General features: G+C 34.6%; 1 protein-coding gene across 6 annotated transcripts in view; it reads right to left on the minus strand.

Annotated features, from left to right (window-relative positions):
• Window positions 1–21,231, minus strand: part of CHD9 (chromodomain helicase DNA binding protein 9) — a 220,928-nt gene that overhangs the window by 146,559 nt on the left and 53,138 nt on the right. The window lies entirely within an intron of this gene.

Genomic DNA, 21,231 nt, shown 5'->3' on the forward strand with positions numbered 1-21,231 from the left:
GAAGCAGGCTCCCTATAGGGATCCTTATGTGGGACTAGATCCCAGGACCCTGGAATCACAACCTGAGCCAAAAGAAGACACTCAACCACTGAGCCACCCAGGCACCCAAATGCTCACTGTTTTAATGTAGAAATATTTCTGAAAAATTCTGAGAAAAACTACCAAAGTCCATATTAATTTTAACTGGAAACTGACTTATTATCAATTACATTAGTATGTACCTAAATCCTTTAACAAACATGACTTTAGAAGTAAAATACAAAAAGATTATTTTTCCAGATCTTATAATTGTGAGACAGAGCAGATGAAGGGCTATGTAGTCTGAATTGAACAAAGCCCTTAGCAAAACAGAAGGTAGGTTAAATCACTCCTCTGGAACGTATCTTAATTTCTGCTTCAGATTCCAGACTAGGGAATATTTATGTACACCTAAGTTATTAATCAGGAAAGTAATATTTTATGTTTCTATATGGTTGTATGATTGTCAAGAGGAACACAAAAAAAGAAATATAATGAAAGTTACCAAGTCCAGTATGTCATCAAATATGAGGCACATTAGTTGATACAACATGAAAAAAAATATTGCCAGACTGGCATTATACCATTTCAAAGGTGTTTAGACTTAATCTTATTCCAAAGGATTTGGCAATTTCTTCCCCCTTGAGGTACTCTGCTTGATCCAAAAATACTTGATTGTTGCTCTGTAAGTAAATGTGAATTGCTGTCATTTCTTCCACAAAAATTTTTGCTTCACTAATATTAAATTTATGCTTTGTGACCCTGTTTCTGTGCCTCTGCATAATCAACAGCTTTTTGGTTAAATACTTGAAAAGTGTATTTATTTAAAGATATTTTAGGGGCACCTGGGTGGCTCAGGTCGTTGAGTGCCCAACTCCTGATTTTGGCTCAGGGTGATCTCACAGTTGTGAGTTTGAGCTTGTGTTGGGTTCTTTGCTGGGTATGAAGCCTACTTAATAAGAAAAAAGATATTTTAAATAACAAACATGTGTAGTACTAATGTACACAGCCCATCCGAAGTGATGATAATATAAATAACTATAGGGCAGCCCTGGTGGCGCAGCGGTTTGGCGCTGCCTGCAGCCCGGGGCATGACCCTGGAGACCCTGTCGGGCTCTCTGCATGGTGCCTGCTTCTCCCTCTGCCTGTGTCTCTGCCTCTCTCTCTCTCTGTGTGTCTCTATGAATAAATAAATAAAGTCTTTAAAAATGTATATATATATATATATAAATAACTATGACTACATGTGTGTACGCACAGACAACTTGCTCCATGATCCCCACGTGACAGATACTGAGACACATGCCAATTTCAGAGATTTTTTTAAGATTATTTATTTGGGAGAGAGTGAGAGCAAATGGAGAGAGAGAGAGAGAGAGAGAGGGAATCTCAAGCCGACTCCAGACTGCAGAGACTCACATAGGGCTCAATCTCGACCCGAAGATCACAACCTGAGCTGATATCAAAAGCCAGACACTTAATTGACTGAGCCACTCAGGCACCCCACCAGTTACAGAGATATTAAAAGTGGGGAAAAAAATATACATCTTAGAATGATTAAAGTAATTTCTTGAATAATTAGAATGTATTAAGAGTTCAGAACCCACAACTATAAAAATCTACTGCCCAACTGAATGTTGAAAGTAAATTATTGGAAAGATAAGACATTAATCCATATATTTCTATTTATTGTGATTAACAGTGAACTTAAACACAAATAGAAAACATTCTGAATTTATAAAGATTTGCTACATGCCTATGCACTCCTTTTATTCCTAAAAAACAGTTAAAGAATCTTTAGGAGATTGCCCTGGAAAGAAATATACGATGCATCGGAGCAGTAATAATAGTCCATACAGGAAAGAAGTGGTATTGTCCTCGAATTTTTGTCCATGATGGCAAATGGTGCTCAAGTGGAGTGTTTTCTACATTTATGTAACCCGAGGCTTACCTAAAATATGAGAGAGGTAAAGAAATTTTAATTAAGAAAACAGTTTTGTGGGACGCCTGGGTGGCTTAGTGGTTGAGCACCTGCCTTCAGCCCAGGGCGCGATCCTGGAGTCCCGGGATCAAGTCCCACATCAGGCTCCCTGCATGGAGCCTGCTTCTCTCTCTGCCTGTGTCTCACATGAATAAATACAATCTAAAAACAAACAACAAAAAAACAGTTTTGCTATTTTTTCACTCAATAAACATTTATTGATAAAGAACTTCCAGGCCCTTAGATGATGAGTTATAATTGATCTCTGAAAGAGAATTTAGACATGTAACTAGAACATAATCAGTACATGCTACTTGTGCTTTGCTAAAGTCAGTACAAAAAAGGAACACCTCATGGTTAAGAAAATGAATATAGACACCAATACTATGTTAAGAAGAGACACATTCCATTTGTGACAAGGTATTTGTAAGTAGTCAACTTAGTTATAAAAATAGAGACTAAAGGCAAACAATGAAAAAAATGCCCATAAAATCTCATGAAACCTTGTTTTTTGATTTGAACAGTTTATTCTACAACTGACACAATGCTCCTTAAGTTCCACTTAAAGATCTATTGCTGTAATTCATTCTATAAAGGTACCATTTTCTAACTTTACGAAAATAGCACGTCAATCTAATTTAAACTTGCTATTTAATTAGGCAAATACTTATGGACTGTCCACTACATCCCAAAGCAACTTTGTGGAAACTACAAAAGTTTCTACCCTCAAGAAGGTTAAGAATCTAAATGGAGGCAGGGAATAATGTACCAGAAAAGCACATTACATATTGAATAAAATACGATAATTATGGCCTAATAGAGGTACAAGTTCATCTGCAAGATAACTTGTAAAGTTAAAAGAACATACTTGGCAAGTTACTTAGGAAAAGCTTCTTCCAACAGTTCACCTTTGAGGGAGTCTTCTAAAAGGATTAGAAGGGAAGGCCAAAGACTTCAGGAATAAGGTTGGAGCAGCAAGAGAGGAAGTTTTAGGGAACAGGACAACTGTTGCAGTGGGTATACAAAGGGAGAAAAGTAGAAAATAAAGGCAAAAATGTAAGCTGGAGCACTGCTGTAGGGACTTTATCAATTGAGCACAGTAAAATAATATCTGGGGGAAAGAATTCTTCTAAGGCCGAGATGAGTGTTTAGAATCAAAATAAAATTACTTCTTGATCTTCATTTCTACATTTATTGGATGCAGATGACATGAGTACTATACTGTCTGTCCTATACCTTCTGTCAATAGGACAGAAGAATCCCTGCCTTCCCAAAGGTCCTAATCCAGAGGGGAAGAAAACATAAAAAATAGTGGCATATGCCTTAGCAGAGATGCATACATGGCACTATGTTATGGTAGCACAGATTAGATTGTAATTAATTATTTCTGGGAAAGATGAGTAAAGGCATAGAGATGCGGTAACATTTGAACTAGGCCTTCAGAGTAAAAATAAAATTACTGAGCATGTTCCCAAACAGGATATATATACATATATACATACACACACACCTTCTTCAGTGGTAAGTTGACATCCTGAATGTCTAAGACATCTCTATATTCTCCAAATAAATCCCTCAATATTTTTCTACTAAATGAATTAGTCTTCTCGGTTAAGTTCCACACATTGAGTTACAGCATTGAGCTCTACCAAATTATTCAGTTTTCTATTAGACATCTCTTCAGCATTTCTGTACAGTATTAAATTTGTGCTACATTAATTTTTACTTTATTATGAGCTACTCATAACTATTTCAAATTTATACTTGGAGAAAATTCAGTTTCAGATTCAATTTCTATAGAAGGCCTCTTCTGACTCAACTGTGTCATAACCTGTGCATACTACAAATAACACTTCAATATACTAATGTATTAGATTTTTTTCTCTCGACTGTATAGCCTTGGAAAAAAGGAACACCTTTGTCATCTTTGTATCCTTAGTATGTTGCCTAGCATAGCAGATGTACAATAAATTTTTGCTAAATCAATGAATGACTGCTTAGGGATTAGAAAGAATATAATACTTAAATAAAAACAAAACAAAACAAAAAATAGACCTGAGTCCTGGCTCTTCTGCCTCTAGCTGTAGGACTTTGGGAAAAACCACATACTGTTTGTTTTCATCTGTAAAAAAAAAACAAAACCAAAAAATAACAACATAAACTATTAACTACAGTCCTGTCTGCCTCAAGGGGAATTATAAAGTACTAAATAAAAGAAGCAGTAACTCCTATTAGGAGAAGAAATAGGTCTTTTACAATCCCCTTACTGTCTTGCAGTATTCCTAAAACTGACAAGAGTAAGAACACTACAAGAAATGGCCAGAGGTAAGGAAGGACACAGCATTTCGGGAACCACTCAATAGTATAGTGTGGCCAGAGCATACTACCAATCAGACAGAGATGTCCAGGCAAGCAGAGGTCAGATATTCAAGGCTTTGAATTAGCCAGGTTAGAAATCTGGACTTTATCCTAGAGGCAATAGGGAGCTATTGCACTGTTTAAAATTTCTTCTCTGGTGTAATACTTGACTAACATTTTTACTGTGGTAAAATTATTATCACTGGTGGCTATTAACATTTGAAGTTATTTTTAGATAGCAAATAGCAACTCTCAATGACAGTGACTAAAACACTTAAGTTGTACCCAGAAATGTTTTTAAAAGAATAAAATGATAATGATAGGAGATATCTATCATTTTATTTTATTTTATTTTATTTTATTTTATTTTATTTTATTTTATTTTATTTTATTTTATTTTATTTTATTTATTTATTTATTTTTTTTTAGCAGGCTCCATGCAGGGAGCCTGATGTGGGACTCAAACCCGGGTCTCCAGGATCATGCCTTGGGCTGAAGGCAGGTGCTAACCGCTGAGCCACCCAGGGATCCCGATATCTATCATTTTAAAGAATATCTTTACTTGGCAAAACCAAAAGCTGGCAAATTTGAATTCACCATTTCTTTGTTTAAAAAAAGTCTATGAACTTCTAGAACAACACCAGTAAAGGTATCCAAACTATACTTGAATACCTGTTAAAAAGTTCTTTAAAAGTTCAATTTTCCGGGATGCCTGGATCGAGTTCCACATTGGGCTCCCTGCGAGGAGCCTGCCTCTCCTTCTGTCTATGTCTCTTCCTCACTCTCTGTGTCTCTCATAAATAAATAAATAAATATTCCATTTTCCTCCTGCCTTACTAGGCATCTATGTTGAGATTATTTAAAATAAACCTAATAATGGCAACTTTCAAATTCTTGAAGACTTAGGTCTCCCTATACCTTCTCTTTTCAAAGTTATAGGCAAAATATTTCCAGCTTATTGAAATGAGAAAAGTCTTATCTAAAACATAAAGAGATACTAGAGAATTCCCTCAGATGAATACAACTGAACATACAACATAGCAAAACTTATGAGATGCAGCAAAAACAATGCTCTAAGAGAAACTCATACTTGTAAACAACTACATTAAAAAAAATCTCAAATTATAACCTAAGGATACACCTTAAGGAAATGAGCAAATTAAATTCAAAGGAAGCAGAAATAAATAATAAACCTTAGAGTAGAGATAAATGAAATGAAGAAGAAAAAAGCAATAGAGAAAAATCAATTAAATTTAACATTAGTTCTCTGAAAATATCAACAAAATTGACAAGCTTTTAGCTAGACTGGCTAAGAAAAGACAGAAGATCCAAATTACTAAAAACAGAATCAAAAGAAGATATTAATACAGACTTTTACTTTACAATATAGACTTTATGAGTCCTTTTTATCTAAGAATCATAAGTCCTTTTAAGAATAATATGAACTGCACCAACAAATTGGATAAACCTAGACGACATGGACAAATTTTATGTCATATAAACTACCAAAATTGATCAGAAAAGAAGTAGAAAACCTAAATAGACCTAAACCAAATAAGATTGAATCTGTAATCAAAAACCTCCCAATAAAGAAAAGCCCAGGACCAGATGGCTTAAACGGTGAATTCTATCATATATTTAAAGAATTCATACCAATTCTTCTCAAATTCTTCCACAAAAGTGAAAAGTTAGAAGTACTCTCGAACTCATTTTGTGAAGCCAACATTACCCTGATAATGAAGCCATTTCCCTTGTAATGTCAAGGGAAAAAAACCCCAAAACCAAAAAGCAGAACAAGACACTAAAGACTAATATCTTTTATGAATGTAGATGCAGAAATTGTCAACAAAATACTAGCAGACCAAATCCAGCAGCATATTATACATAGACATTCATATACAGTATATTATATGAACAAGTGGGACTTATTCTAGGTGTGTAAAGGTAATTAACATACAAAAACCAATCGACGTAATACACTGCATTAATAGAATAAAGGTAAAAGCACATCACATCAATTGATGCAAAAAAAGCATTTGACAAAATCTAACACCCTTCCAACACCCTTACTTAATAAAAACACTTAATAAAACAGGCACAGAAAGGAATTTCCTCAACATGACAAAGGCCATGTATGAACAACTTATAGTTAACATCAAAGTCAACATAAGAGAATGAAAGCTTTCATCCCAAGATCAGGAGGAGACAAGGATGTCAAATTTTACCACTCCTATCCAATAGTACTGAAAGATCTAGCCAGAAAAAATAGGCAAGAAAAGAAAATAAAAGGCATCTAAATTAGAAAGGAAGCAGTACAATTATCTCTGTTCACAGATAACATGATCTTAATATGTAGAAAACTAAGTAACACACACCACACACAAACTGTTAGAGCTGATAAATTTAGCAAAATTGTAGGATACAAATCTATGCAGAAAAATCAGTTGTATTTCTGTATGACAACAATTAACATTCCAGAAAGGAAAAAAGAAAACAATTTGATTTACAATAGCATTAAAAAAATAAGAAATTGAAGGACATGTAAGATGTGTACACTGAAAGTTGTACATTATTTTGAAGACAAAACACTGCTGAAAGGAATTAAAGTGGATCTAAATAAATGGAGAGACATCGTGTGTATATACATGGAAAGATTTAATATTATTAAGATGACAATACTGCCTAAAGCAATCTACGCGTTCAATGCAATTCCTATAAAAATCCCAATGATTTTTTGCATGTGTAGAAAAACTCATCCTAAAATTCATATGGAATTCCAAGGGACCTAGCATAACCAAAACAATCTTGAAAAACAACGAAGTTGGAAGACCCACACTTCCCACTTTCAAAACTCACTGCAAAACTACAGTAATCAAAACAATGTGCTATTGGCATAAGTATAGACATAAAGACCAATGGGCTGGTAGGGAACGCCCAGAAATAAACCCTCCCATGGTCAACTGATTTTTGACAAGGGTGCTAAGAACGCTCAATAGGGAAAAAACAGTCTCTTCTACAACTGATGTTGGAAAAATCAGATAGCCACCTGCAAAAGAATCAAGTTTGAACTCTTACCTGATACCATAAAAAAAAAAAAATCAACTGAAATAAATCAAAAGATCTAAATTTAAGAGTAAATCATAACACTATTAGAAGAAAACATAAGGGCAAATCTTCATGACTTTGGACTGGCAATGGTTTCTTAAATATAACACCAAAAACATAGGTTAAAAAAAGGGGAAAAAAAAAAAACCCAGATAAATCAGGCTTCATAAAAATTAAAAACTTGTGCACCAAAGAATACTATTAAGAGAATAAAAAGACAACCCAAAGAATGGAACAAAATATGTGCAAATCATATATCTGATAAAAGTTTAATATCTAGAATTTATAAAGAACTCCTATGAACTCACTATAAAGATAAACAACCCAACTTAAAAATGGACAAAGAACTTTAATACACACTTATCCAAAGACGATACAGAAATGGCCAACAAACAGAAATACTTAACATCAGTCATTAAGAGAATGCAAACCAAAATCACAATGAGATATCACTTCACAACTACTAGAAATATTATTTCAAAAAATGAAAATGAAAAATGAATGGATGTGGAATAATTGGAAACCTCATACATTGCTGTTAATAATATAAAATGGCACAGCCTCTATGGAAAAGTGTGGTGGTTCCTCAAAAAGCTAAACAAAGAATTACCAAATAACCTAGCAATTGTTCTCCTAGACATATACTATACACCCAAAAGAATTAAAAACAGGGACTTGAATACCTATACACAGATGTCCATCATAGTAGCATTATCCACGATAGCCAAAAGTTCAAAAACAATTCAAGCATCCATCAATAGATGAATGAGCAAAATCTGGTAGATACCTAAAATGTAATGTTATCCAACTGTGAAAAGGGGATAAAGTTCTGATACATGCTACATCATGAATGAACCTCGAAAACATTACGGTAAATATAATAAGTAGACACAAAAGGGAAAATATTATATGATTTCACTTATATGAAATAACTAGAATAGGCAAATTTATAGAGATAAAAAGATTAGACACTACCAGAAGCTGTGGAGAAGGAAATAAGGACTTATTTCTTAATAAGTGGTTTCTGTTGGGGGAGTGGGAAAAAAATGGAAGATAGATGGTTGCACAATATTGTGAGTGGAATAAATGCCACTAAATTGCACACTTAACACATTTTTTTAAAAATCAGATTTAACAATAATTTTCATTTTTATTTTTTTAATTTTCATTTTTTTTAATTTTCATTTTTAAAAGAGCGAGATACATACCTTCCCTAAGACCTTTGTACTTGCTATGTACACTCTTCCCTCATTTCATTCACTTTTTTTTCAAAAGTAACTTTCTCAGTGAGGCCATTCCTGACCACTCTCTCTAAAATGTCATCATTTCCTGTCCAACACTGAATATTCCCCTTCCCTGTTTTATTTTTCTACCTTCATATTAGCTAACATTCTATATATTTTACACATTTATCATGTTAAAGCTTATGCTTCCCATAAAATATAAGTTCTAAGTAAAAAATTTTTATTTGATGTACCCCTGGTACTTCTTAAACAAACAGTATCTAAAATATAGTAAGTAGTCAATAAATACTCATGGAATGGACAAATAAGTTTTTCTTTTTGGGTTGGGAGGAGGGAATGCTATATATATAAGGCAGAAATTGTTTTATCATTTAAAAAAATCTTACATGAAACTTTTTAAAAATGGCAACATTGGGGGATGCCTGGGTAGCTCAGTGGTTCAGGGTCTGCCTTTGGCTCAGGCGTGATCCTGGGTCAGGGTATCAAGTATCACATTGGGACTCCTGCGAGAAGCCTGCTTCTCCCTCTATGTCTCTGCTTCTGTGTTGCTCATGAATAAACAATCTTTTAAAAAATAAATAAAATGACAACATTGGTTATCTGGACATTGAGTTTATTTATGGCCGATGTAAAAAACATTTTTTTATTTTTAATTGTGGTAAAACATAGATAATAAAACAAACACCATAACTATGTGTAAGTGTACAATTCAATACTTCTATCTAAGTATATTCATTGTGCAACCACTCTTTTTTATCTTGCAAATTTGAAACCATGTGTCCATTAAACACTCAATCTTCCCCACCTGCTACCTCTGGCAACCAACATTCTATCTTCTCTTTCTATGCATTTGACTATTCTAGATATCTTTTTTTTTTTCCTAGATATCTGATATAAGTAGAATCATATAGTATTTGTTTGTGATTGGGTTATTTCACTGAGCATAATTTCCTCAAGACCCATCCATGCTGTAGTATGTGTTAGAATTGTCCATTTTTTAAGGGCTGAATAATATTCCACTGTATGTATATTATGGTCTGTTTTTTATTGTTTTTCCCTCAATATTTCTCAAGTTCTTTTTGAACAAGAAGCATGATATGCTATAGAATCTACCCTTTAGTAGTATATTTAGACTTTTTCTTTCTTTTTTTTTTAATGGGAGTAAAAAATGTTGGATAGCAAATCACAAACTGTGACCCAATTTTCAGTCTTTATTTGGAAAACTTCTAGCCAAAGTACTCTGAAAGCAATTCTTTAATAAGGACATCAACTGTGTCTCTGCTTAATTTACTTAATAGTTACTTATAAACCTAAGCAGACACTTTCAAAATAGGCTAAAAGGATCCAAAAGAGAAAATTCATTACCCCAAACTATCAACTAAAACCTATTGATATTATTTGTTTTTCCTTATTCGGAGACCAAAATTGTAATCTCTAACTGAATGTGTGACATATTTAGCTCTCTGCCCTTCAGTTTCCTCATCAATGATAGGTTTGGATGAGATGCTCCTAAAGCTACCTTCTAACTCAACATTTTATACTATGGTTTATTTTCCATTCACATGTTCATAAATGTTTAAAAACTCTATAGACTTCCAAGAAAGGAATGAAAAAAAATACACCTATCTCAACAAAACTAGAGATATAAGCTCCATCAGGAAAAAGAAGCTTACAATTCTCATTAAGGAATAAATGCAAGGAAGACATAAAATAGTGGGTCCCACCTAAAATAAAAACTTAGCCAAAATTAAATTTTTAAAATACTTTTTAATTTAAAAAAGACCACGATTTTTTTCTCTTCCTGAAGACATTGATTATAGTGTTGTTGTTTGTTTTTTTTAAAGATTTTATTTATTTATTCTTGAGAGACACAGAGAGGCAGAGACATGGACAGAGGGAGAAGCAGACTCCCAGCCAGGAGGGAGCTTAATGTGGGATTTGATCCTAGGACCCTGGGATCATGACCTGAGCCAAAGGCAGACGCTCAACCACTGAGCCACCCAGATGTCCCAATCATAGTGTTCTATACCTAAAATTCCTTTTAAAAGTATATCAAAGGTAGTCATTATATTAGGTTGTAGGAATATCCTCATTTTTAAAATTTTTCAGGCTAATATGACCTTAACATATAACAACATGAATACTACCAAAAATTAGAACCCAAGAGAAATATAAACCAATCTGAAATAGCTGTCCAGTTGGACATCCTTCTAAATTATTTCCAACAGCAAACTAATAATTAAGTTCCTAGATCATTCTATTAATACACAAAATCATTACAGAAGCCCACATTGATAAAAGACTTTAATGTCATATATTCCAATCTCTATACTATTCTATTAAGTCCCATCCTTAACTCTGCTCTATGTATCATATGTTTTGGATTAATCTCACTACAATATATAACTTCAACTGTTTAATAATAAAAGATTCACTTGTCAATTAGAAAAATACCTGGCAAATATAAATGAGTAACTGCGTAACTGAAGAACCCCAGGTTTCTACCATCTCTCTAAACTGTGTAACCCTGAGCAGTTCTTGGAACCTCTCAGTCCGCTTTCCTCAGATAATCATCTACTTGGCAACTACTGCAGAGTTCAGAAGAATATATCCAAAGTCCCAAAACATAGTAAATGCTTGATAAATATGTATTTCACTCTCAATGGCCCACAGAAGTGGGAATGTAGATCAGAATTTTATGTTAACTTGCTCAAAAATTACAAAGACCCAAGCCTGTTATATCTAATTGTACTTAGTTTCCAACTCATTCAGAAAATGTTTATACAAATCAATGGTATCATCACATGCCTAAATTTGTCTTTGCCCTCCCAACATATATACTTGGTCATTTTATTCCCTTCCTAAAGACATCCACCTCTTTTTGCTTCTATTCTCCCATAGGTAATCTGTGCTCAACCATGCTGAAATATTGCCTGAATTCAAACATTCTCACATCTCCATTACTATGTATAAGTTTTCTATGCCTATAACACTGCCCTTCACCTCCCACCTTCCTCCATTTGATAAAGTAATGTCTTTGAGATTAAACTCAAGTCCTACCATCTCTAGGAAGCCTACAAGTACATGTAGACATACACTCTCCTCAAACTGGTAGGCACTCATATTTTGCGTCTCACACATTACACACCATATTATCATTCTTGGTCTAGTAGTACACCTAGAATGTCTACTTAGTAGATCTTATTTACTAAATCTGTCTTCCCTACTAAAGATGAGTGCAGAGGTTGGTTCTTACTCATCTCTGTACCCCTAGCATCTACTAGTACAATTCCTGGCACATAGGAAATGCTCAAATGTTTTCAAAATTCAACAGTGTCATAACATAAAACAAAACTCCTCAATCCTTAATAATCACTCCAAAAGCAGAGATTCATTATTTTAAGCAATAATATGTCATTTTTATGACTTTAAGAAGCTCCCATTGAACTGTCCACTTAAAAATAGTTAAAATAGTGTATCTTATGTTATATATTTTTTACCACACACAAAAAATTGAGAAGGGGAATGTAACGGTATTGATCTCATAGAACTACTGTAAAATAAACCACATAAAACACCATGAAAGCAGTCTTCAATCTATACTCTTTGGAGTACTGGGTAATCTTTAGCCACTGAAAGGAAGAGAGGGCTTCAGATCTCACCTTCCTCCATTTCCTCACCAACAAAAGATTTCACCCTAAATATTCAGCCTTTATATATCTTACAGATTAAGCTTTTGAGTAGGAGTTTCAAAAAACAAAGGATTCTGGAGTGCTTAGCTGGCTCAGTTGATAGAGCATGCAAGTCTTGATCTCAGGGTTATAAATTTGAGCACCACACTGGGTGCAGAGATTACTTAAAAAAAAAAAAAAAAAGGATTCCTTGCTTTTGAAAGACCTGAAAATCAGTAATAAATACAGTTATTTAATGTTTATATTAACATCTCCCTCTGCAGATAGTGATTTACTAAATTCAATTACTTAGTTTGCTGGCATTCACACTTAATTTAGTGTAAATCTCACAGAGAAATTTCTGAAACATAATCTCATCTCTACTCTTGGTAAAAGATGATTGAGACTAATTTGGGGCTGATACTGAAAATAGATTGTAAGTTTCCTACCTGCTAATGAGTCAGGGCAAGTTGTCTCATTGAAGTAGTCCTGAACATCAATCATACCCCTAGCCAAGTTACGTATAAATACATATTATAAAACCAAATAAATTTCAATTAGTATTTTAAAAAGGAAATTGATTTAAATGCACAATTTTCCAAAGTGTAAAATACACTAAAAATTGAGACACACATCAACTATTACCACCTAACTCACAGGGCTGTTGCACAGTTTAGAAATATACATGGTTTAGAAATACATTCAAAGTTCCTAAAATATAGAAAGCATTTAATAAAATGTAGCTTTTCCTCTCATACCTGTCATCTCACTCCTGATTTCCCAAGTCATTCAAATTCTCTTATGACTTTTAAGCTTCTCCAGACTGCCTCAGATTCTTCTGCTAATAATCTTTAATGCTTCAATACCCTTGTGACCATTTCCTTTTTTTTTTTTTTTTAAGATTTTATTTATTCATGAGAGACACACAGAGAGGCAAAGACACAGGCAGAGGGAGAAGCAGGCTCCCTGTGGGGAGCCTGATGCAGGACTTGATCCTGGGACCCTGGGATCACACCCTGAGCTGAAGGCAGACACTCAACCACTGAGCCACTCAGGGATGCTTGTGACCATTTTCAATTCACTCAACCCACCATATTCTATTAACACCACCAATGTAATGTGACCTCTAGACCTCAATCCAATTCAATGAACATTTCTGCCTATTTATAATATTTGTTATATGCCTGGCACCCTGGCACAGTATTGTCACAAGGTTAATAACAACCTGTACCTTCAATGTGGTCCTTGCTTTTGCTTAGAAAGTGTTTAAATACATTTCCCTATGCTTCTAGGCTATTTCCTCAAGCCTTCAACCCTAACCTCCCTAATTTCACCCAAGGAAAATTCTGCCTCTTACTCTTCCAAGGTTTCCCAATTGAAACTCACCAGTCATCTTTTCAGAAGCAGGTATCTCTCTTTGCTTCTATCTGTTTTCTTCTGGCTCTTCTCAGAAGAGGAAGCATAACTTTATTCCAAAGATAAAACTTTCACCTCTTTATGCCATTTCATCTAGCTTACACCCACATACATTCCATCTCTGTCTAGGATCTTTAATCATCCCTTAAAATAACCTGCTTCCTTTCTAACTTTAGGCAGTGTTTCTCCTACCTTAACAAAAATGTACACACAAAATCATCTTATATCTATCCTTTCATTCAATGACAAATACTGACACAAAGACCCACTTGCCTGTTAACCTCTTGTTAAAATTACTGCAACTATACTTTCAAGGGTGAATAATGAGCTCTTGGACAAATCCAAGTGTTCTCTCAATCCTTGTCTTTGACCACTAAGAAACACTTGCCACCACTAACAAAAAGTGACAGAAGCTAAACTCAAAAATGCCATCTTCTATATGATGCTTCCAATCATCCATGCATCTCATCTATCATATACTATTTAGGCACTGGATGCTTCAAGAACAAGGCCCATGACTTATTCATCTGTGGTACCAACTACTACCCTGCCTGGCCTATAACAAAAGCTGTTTACATGTTTCCTGAACTCAGTTCAAGTAACCCCTCTGCTTTCTGGGGATTCTCTCTGCTTCTAGGATACTACACTATCCTGATTTTCTTTTTTATAGCTTTCCTTACCTTTCTGATTCATTTAAAGTAATTTAATAGGCATAAGATTCTATGCAGTAACTTCATTTCTATCAAATCCATTTACTTAGCATTTCAAATTCAGTCAAATGTTGACACTTCTTCCTCAACATGTCTTCTAAGATGTGGTTTCAACATTCAAATCCTTTAGAAACTCAATTCCATTTTTTCTTGGAATACCATAAATTATTAAAAACATTTCTTCTTACTACTATATAAAATAAAGATATAAAATTCAATTCCCCAATACTTTAATGAGACCACAGAGCATCTCATTGCCTTCCTTGAAGTCTTTGACCAAAAGCATACCGAGAAAGCAATAGCCTGGGTCCCTATCTATATACATAATGATGCAAAACCCTATCACAGTAGCCCTGGGAGCTTTGGTCATTTCTGACATAACACTATTCATTTCAGGAATAATATAGATCCTTATAATACTTCCCCTCCTCCTTCCCCAGGGTCTTATTTTAAAGTACCGTGCACCTAATAGTTATGAAATTCACTTTGACTGAAGGTTTTTTCCTATCTCCTTCAAAATTTCTTTAAGTTACAGATACATGTTATTTTTTTGTTCTTTCTAAACCATAGCCCCTATAATGCTGTACTAGTCACTGTATTTCAAACCAAACATTTTTAAGAATTGAGAAAAGACAGTATCTTATTTGGTTATAACTTTGAAAACAAAAAGCTATGCTTTGTTTGAATATACTGTAATCTAATAGGCACAACATAGGTCCTCGTTTATGTCTCTTTTAGGTAGAAATAGCTATCCATCACCAAAAAGTCATCTTTGGAGACTTTTTAAAAAGAGCACAAGATTTTTCAAATACTGTATAGTGGTGTTTTATCAAACTACATAATTGAGTATAAAGCAATCGGCATTCTCATACACTGTTAAATATAAACTGGAACAACAAATCTGGAAAATGATCTGGCATTATTGGTAAAGTTGAATATACACATATCCATGACCAGTTTTTCCACTTCTAGAAAAATATATGCCACAGAAATGTGTGTACATCTGTGCTCACCAAAAGCCACATACAGAAATGCTCTTATCAGTATCATTCATAACAGTTCCAAACTGAAAACATGTTCATCCTACATTAGAATCAACAGCAATGAGAATGAATGAACTATTTCTATATGGAAAAACACAGATTAGTCTCAGATATAATATTACACAAAAGAACACATAGTATATGAATTAATTTACATAAAGCTCAAAACCCAGCCAAAACTACTCTATAGTTTTAGAAGTCAGCATAGTAGTTATCTCTGGGAGGCTGAAAGGGAGTGATGATTGCAAGGGAGTACGGGAGGAGCTTCTATTCCTTAGCCTAGGTAGTGGTTACAGAGATACGTTTACTTTGTAATAAATTACAGAGTTATAAACGTATGATATATACTTTTCTGAATGTCATAACTTATCAAAAAAACTAAAAACCTAATTGAAACAAGATGAATCATAAAAAAGTAAATATTTGTAAGTTACCATTTACAGTACATGCCACTCAAAATAATACTGGTAAGCAAATATAGAATGGTTTCTGAAAGGACTTAAGAAAACTCTGTATACTGATCTAGATACATGTTTACCAAATCAGAACTAAGTGTATTCTTGTTATTTGGATATATAGTGAATTCAGTGAGTTAAGCAACCTCCAAAATAAAATAGTCCCTAATACTAGAAAGCTCAGGCAACTCCATTTCTCTGTAGTTCTGTTTCTTCATCTATAAGATAGACTAAATAAATGTACCAAATCTATAATCTTGAATTTCTAGATTTATGCTAGGTAAAGCTGTTCAGTTCCTTAATTGAAGAAAAAAATTTAATGAATATTTTTAATGAATTGCTGTTTTAAAGATAAACAGTGTAAAAGTAAAATACCTGCCAAAAATATAAATACATTTATATGAATTCTAGTTAAAAAAGATAACTTTGAATTTACTCAGTAATGTGTAATAAACCACAAAACCTTAAGATAAAACAAACTTTATACAAAATATATGAAGCCTAACCATTATCCTATTTTTTCCTTCTTCTTATGAAAGAATAAAATATATTAGCAGTTATCTTTCAGAAGCACAGCCATTGATTTCCAATAGAATAAAATTTAATATACTTTACACTGCAGCTGCTTAGTCAGGTAAACTAAACTGAAATGACTACTGAACAAGAAAAATAATTTTTCTTTTTTTTTCCCTTCAGATTTGAAACTTCTTTGTTTTGTGTTTCTTTGTAGCAATAACATTTAAAATTACTGGTTAAAAAGTTTTAAAGTACAATAAAAAAAAGTTACTATTTGCTTAGTTAATAATGACAAATTAAACAGAAACAATATCTACAGTTATTTGATGAATAATAAATAGCTCCTTAATGGCCTGCACTTATAATTTTTACTCATAAGCACCAGAAGCCTCATTAAAAATGATAAATATCAGGCTGCCTACAAGCTAATAACTTAGAAGAGTGCCATTTTTTGAAAACATAAAAGATTATAAGACTTTTGAATTCTGCACCATGACCCAAATATCGGAACCCATCTAATACAGATTTTTTTCCTCAAACTTTATCTAATATTATCTATATCAAGGAAATTTTCACAAATAAACTTTCAAAAACTGAACTGTATTGTTAAAAAGATCATTTCAGTTACTAATCCTTCTAACACAAATATGAAGCTGCCTCTTCTCAAAACATACATTATGAGTATGTCGTAATATGGCGTCACATATATAGTTAAACCTATTCCGACTGAGGCATCTCTCATTCATTCAGATAAAGGTAGGACATCCCCTTGCCGTGCTCTTGTCTGGAAATGGTATTCAAAACTTAATTTCTTGCCAAACCTATTCTTCCCCTCATGTTCATCTCAGTAAATCTTACCATCACTTTTCTAGGTCTTCAAGCCGGGAACCTGGAGTTCACCCTGACATCTTTCCTTTAACATCCAATCCGTCATGAAGTTGTCAATGCCCCTGCCACTCCCATGAGATTATACTGCTACCCTAGTGCCAGCCACCATCATCTTACCTCAACAACTGTAGTAGTCTTTGCTTTCATCCTTGCCTTCCTCCATCCATTCTCAACCAGTGTCATTCTTAAAATGGAAAGCATAGTACTCCTCTACTTCAAAATCATCAGTGATTGACTGCATCATCGTTAGTAAAACCCAGATCTTCAACACGCCCTGCAAGGCCCTGTATGATCTGCTCTCTGGCTATCTTTTACTTGCATGAGTTTCCTCTATTATTATACTCCTGCCACACTGAACTTCTTTCATTTCTTCCAACATATTAAGCTCTTTCTTGCCTTCATACATATCCTTCTCTCTTCCAAGAAACTATCTAGCTTCTTATTCTTTGTCTGTACTTAAATATCGTCACCTGAGGCCTTCTCTGACCATGCAGTCTACAATCCTCCCCATTTTTCTTTCACAACAGTCTGTTCTCTTCCTTTATTGAATTCATCACAAGTTGCAATTTTACATTTGTTATTTACTTGCCTATTACCTGTCTCTACTAATAAACTATAAATTCTACAAAGGTAGGAATCACTTAATAAATTTATATTATATAAGAAATTGACTAATAAAGGAAACAATAAGTTAATTGGTTTAATGGATGAATGGATGTGAGTGACCTGGAGTTCAGAGAATGAATTATAGCTCAAAGTGGCTTCCATGGGACACCTGGGTGGCTCAGTTGGTTAGGCATCTGCCTTAAGCTCAGGTCATGATCCTGGAGTCCTGGGATTGAATCCTGCATCAGGTTCTTTGCTCAGCAGAGAGCCTGCTTCTCCCGCTCCCTCTGCCTGCCACTCTATCTAGTTGTGCTCTCTCTGTGTCAAATAAATAAATAAAATCTTAAAAAAAAAAAAAAAGTGGCTTCCACTTCTTTGAGTTTCCCTCATCGCGTGATCAGCTTTCCAACTGTTTCTAAAAGGGAGGGGCAGAAGGTGTTCCTGCAAAATTAAAAGCAATACAGTAGAGGGAAGGTCAGGAAGTTGTACATGATATGTCAAATAAGTGAGACAAATAATAACACTATAGTCTCATGGGAAGGAGAAATCCCTAAGGGCTACAATGACAAGAGACTATCTTACTTGCAAAGTGGAATTTGACCTCAATATTCATAGACTGGTAAAATTCAGGGGTAGAATGGATGGGAGTGAAGGCCAAACAAGTAAACAGAAACACAGTGTTAGAAGACAGTTATAAAACTGGAATGTGGCAACTTACATTCACAAAGTAAATAAGTGAAAAAAAAGCTAAGTCTTCTATTATGTAAGAAATCTGTATGGTTAAGAGGATTATCATCTTAAGACCACAACAGCTACAAAACATTTAAAAGGTTACAATAAAACCATAAAATGGTTCTATCTTTTCAGTGTCCATAAATCTCTTCTGATTCCAATTTTTGGCATTCAAAGTTTTTCAAACATTTATGACATTAGTTTCATAATTTATTTCACTCTAACCAAATGCCATAAGTTTCCATATTCTTACCAATGTTCTGTACTCACTATACTAATATATGATGGAATTTCCCCAGTAGATTATTTCAGTCATATTTATTTTTCCTTTATACTTTGACCTCTCCAGAATTTTGTCTTCTCTATCAAAGTATTTAGTTGACTTTTTCTTCCACTACATTTACATGAATGATTAACACATCTCTTTTTTTTTTTCTTTAAAGATTTTATTTATTCATGAGAGAGAGAGAGAGAGAGAGAGAGAGAGAGAAGCAGGCTCCACGCAGGAAGCCCAATGTGAGATTCGATCCCGGGACCCCAGGATCACACCCTGGGCCAAAGGCAGGAGCTAAACCGCTGAGCCACTCAGGGATCCCCAACACATCTAACTCTTCAGCGTAACTAATATGTTCACATGTGCCAAGGTTTTTATTTTACTATTGAAACTTCAATAGATCTTAAAGTCTGCAATGCTTTTTCAGTTGGTACCTTTTAAATTTATACATTCTCTCCTTCAGTTCTATGCCAAGGTCCAGCTTAATGTCTTAGAGAAGGCATTCAGTTACATTAGAAAAGGGATTTGGAATTAAAAGTTTGTAAAGATACTTCCAAGTTGAAAATTCTAGGATTTTATTAATCTCATCTTGTCATGAGTTTTTTTTTTTTTTTTTTCCTTTTAAACAACACTGCTTTCTTTATTCATACCTGCCTACTTGAGCTTATTCTTTTAAAAATGTTCTTTTCAGGTAAGGCCAACTATACCACAATTTGTTTCAAAACCTCTGCCTTTTCTTACACTTAAACCCAGGCATAATTTTTGTATCTCAGAGGACAGATCCAATGGGGCGTTCATAATCAGAGAATTGTAAAATTCAAGAAAACTTAGGTTCACAGAGGTTAAGAGACTTGACTACTATATAGCTAGTAAAGTGACAAAGTCCTGATTCTCTCCAATCAGAACTCCTTTCAAGTCAAGAAGGCTTTACTAGTTACACCAGCACAATTTTTTTCTTCTGATTGCTATTTCCTATGTCCTTAGGACATCATCTTCTCCTAGTTAATCAATCACAAGGTTTTTGTTTTCTAACTCTACAACACCCACTCCCCTGAAACTGTCCAGGATGACAAAGATACCTCAATCAAATATGGGAGGCAACTACTTTTTCTTCCCCCAGAGCATTTCATGTCTATATTATATGACCTGTAGTCTATAGGAAACTCACCCAGAACTGAGACCTATTAATACCTTGTAGGACACTATACCTACTTAATATGAAATGTCTAAGCAATAGAAGCAGAGACAAAATCTTGAAAGATACAGAATACATGTTTAACTTGCTTAGAGCAAATATTTATCCGGTTTCTATCCTATGGAGGGCTCTGTGCTATTAGCAAAAACTCCTACTTAATTTCAAGTTCTGTAAATCTAACAGAAATGAAGACACACTATGTTCATTCTTTTGCACTGAAACCCCCTCCCCCCAAAACCCAAAATCCACACACACTTGTGATTGGGCACACGCACACACACACACCCTCCCTCCGCAATGTGGAATCCCCGCCCCTGACCGGGTAAGTTCACCTTCTGTACATTTAAGTGTTTGCAGACCTGGCTGTTCTTTTACAAAGTACCTGTACAGTTGTGCACAGTTCAGGCAGAGCAACATTACACAAGGTAAGCCCTTTTTTTTTTTTTTTTTTTCTGTTCAAGATCCTAGTTGGTTAAGTAGAACTGGAGTTTGAAATCAGAGAAAAAGAAATGGTGAAAAGTAGCATGCAAAACTGAGAAACTAAACTGTGATAGTGCTTTTATTAATGAAAATAAACTTTATTCAAATACGGGGCAATCCTGAGGTATAGTTAGGAGTATTTCACATAATGGAGAAAAGTCATCATAATGTCCAATCCCAGACTCCCAGGAAAGTAACTGTGTAACAACACTGTTAGTATCACGACTGGAGAGATGTTTCGTCTACTTTGTTCTAAAAAGTTTTATTTCTTAAAAAAAAAAAAAAAAAAAAAAGGGAAAACAGAACCAAAAAAGGAACAGACAGAAACCACTCTGAGCTGGCGACTGCGACGACAGGCCAGCGAGACACCCAGGCTTTCCGGGTCGCGCTTGGCTTTGGGATGGATGTCCGCGAAGGCAGCCCTGGAACCACCCACCACGTCCCACAGCCGGCGCCCGAGAGAGCCCGGCGGCCGCGGGTCCCGACCCCGCCGCAGGCGCGGAGAGGCCCCCGGGGCCGCCCCTCGGCGCCGCCTCCCA

The sequence above is a fragment of the Canis lupus genome, chromosome 2, assembly GCF_003254725.2.
Source record: "Canis lupus dingo isolate Sandy chromosome 2, ASM325472v2, whole genome shotgun sequence".
Taxonomy (NCBI): Eukaryota; Metazoa; Chordata; class Mammalia; order Carnivora; family Canidae; genus Canis; species Canis lupus.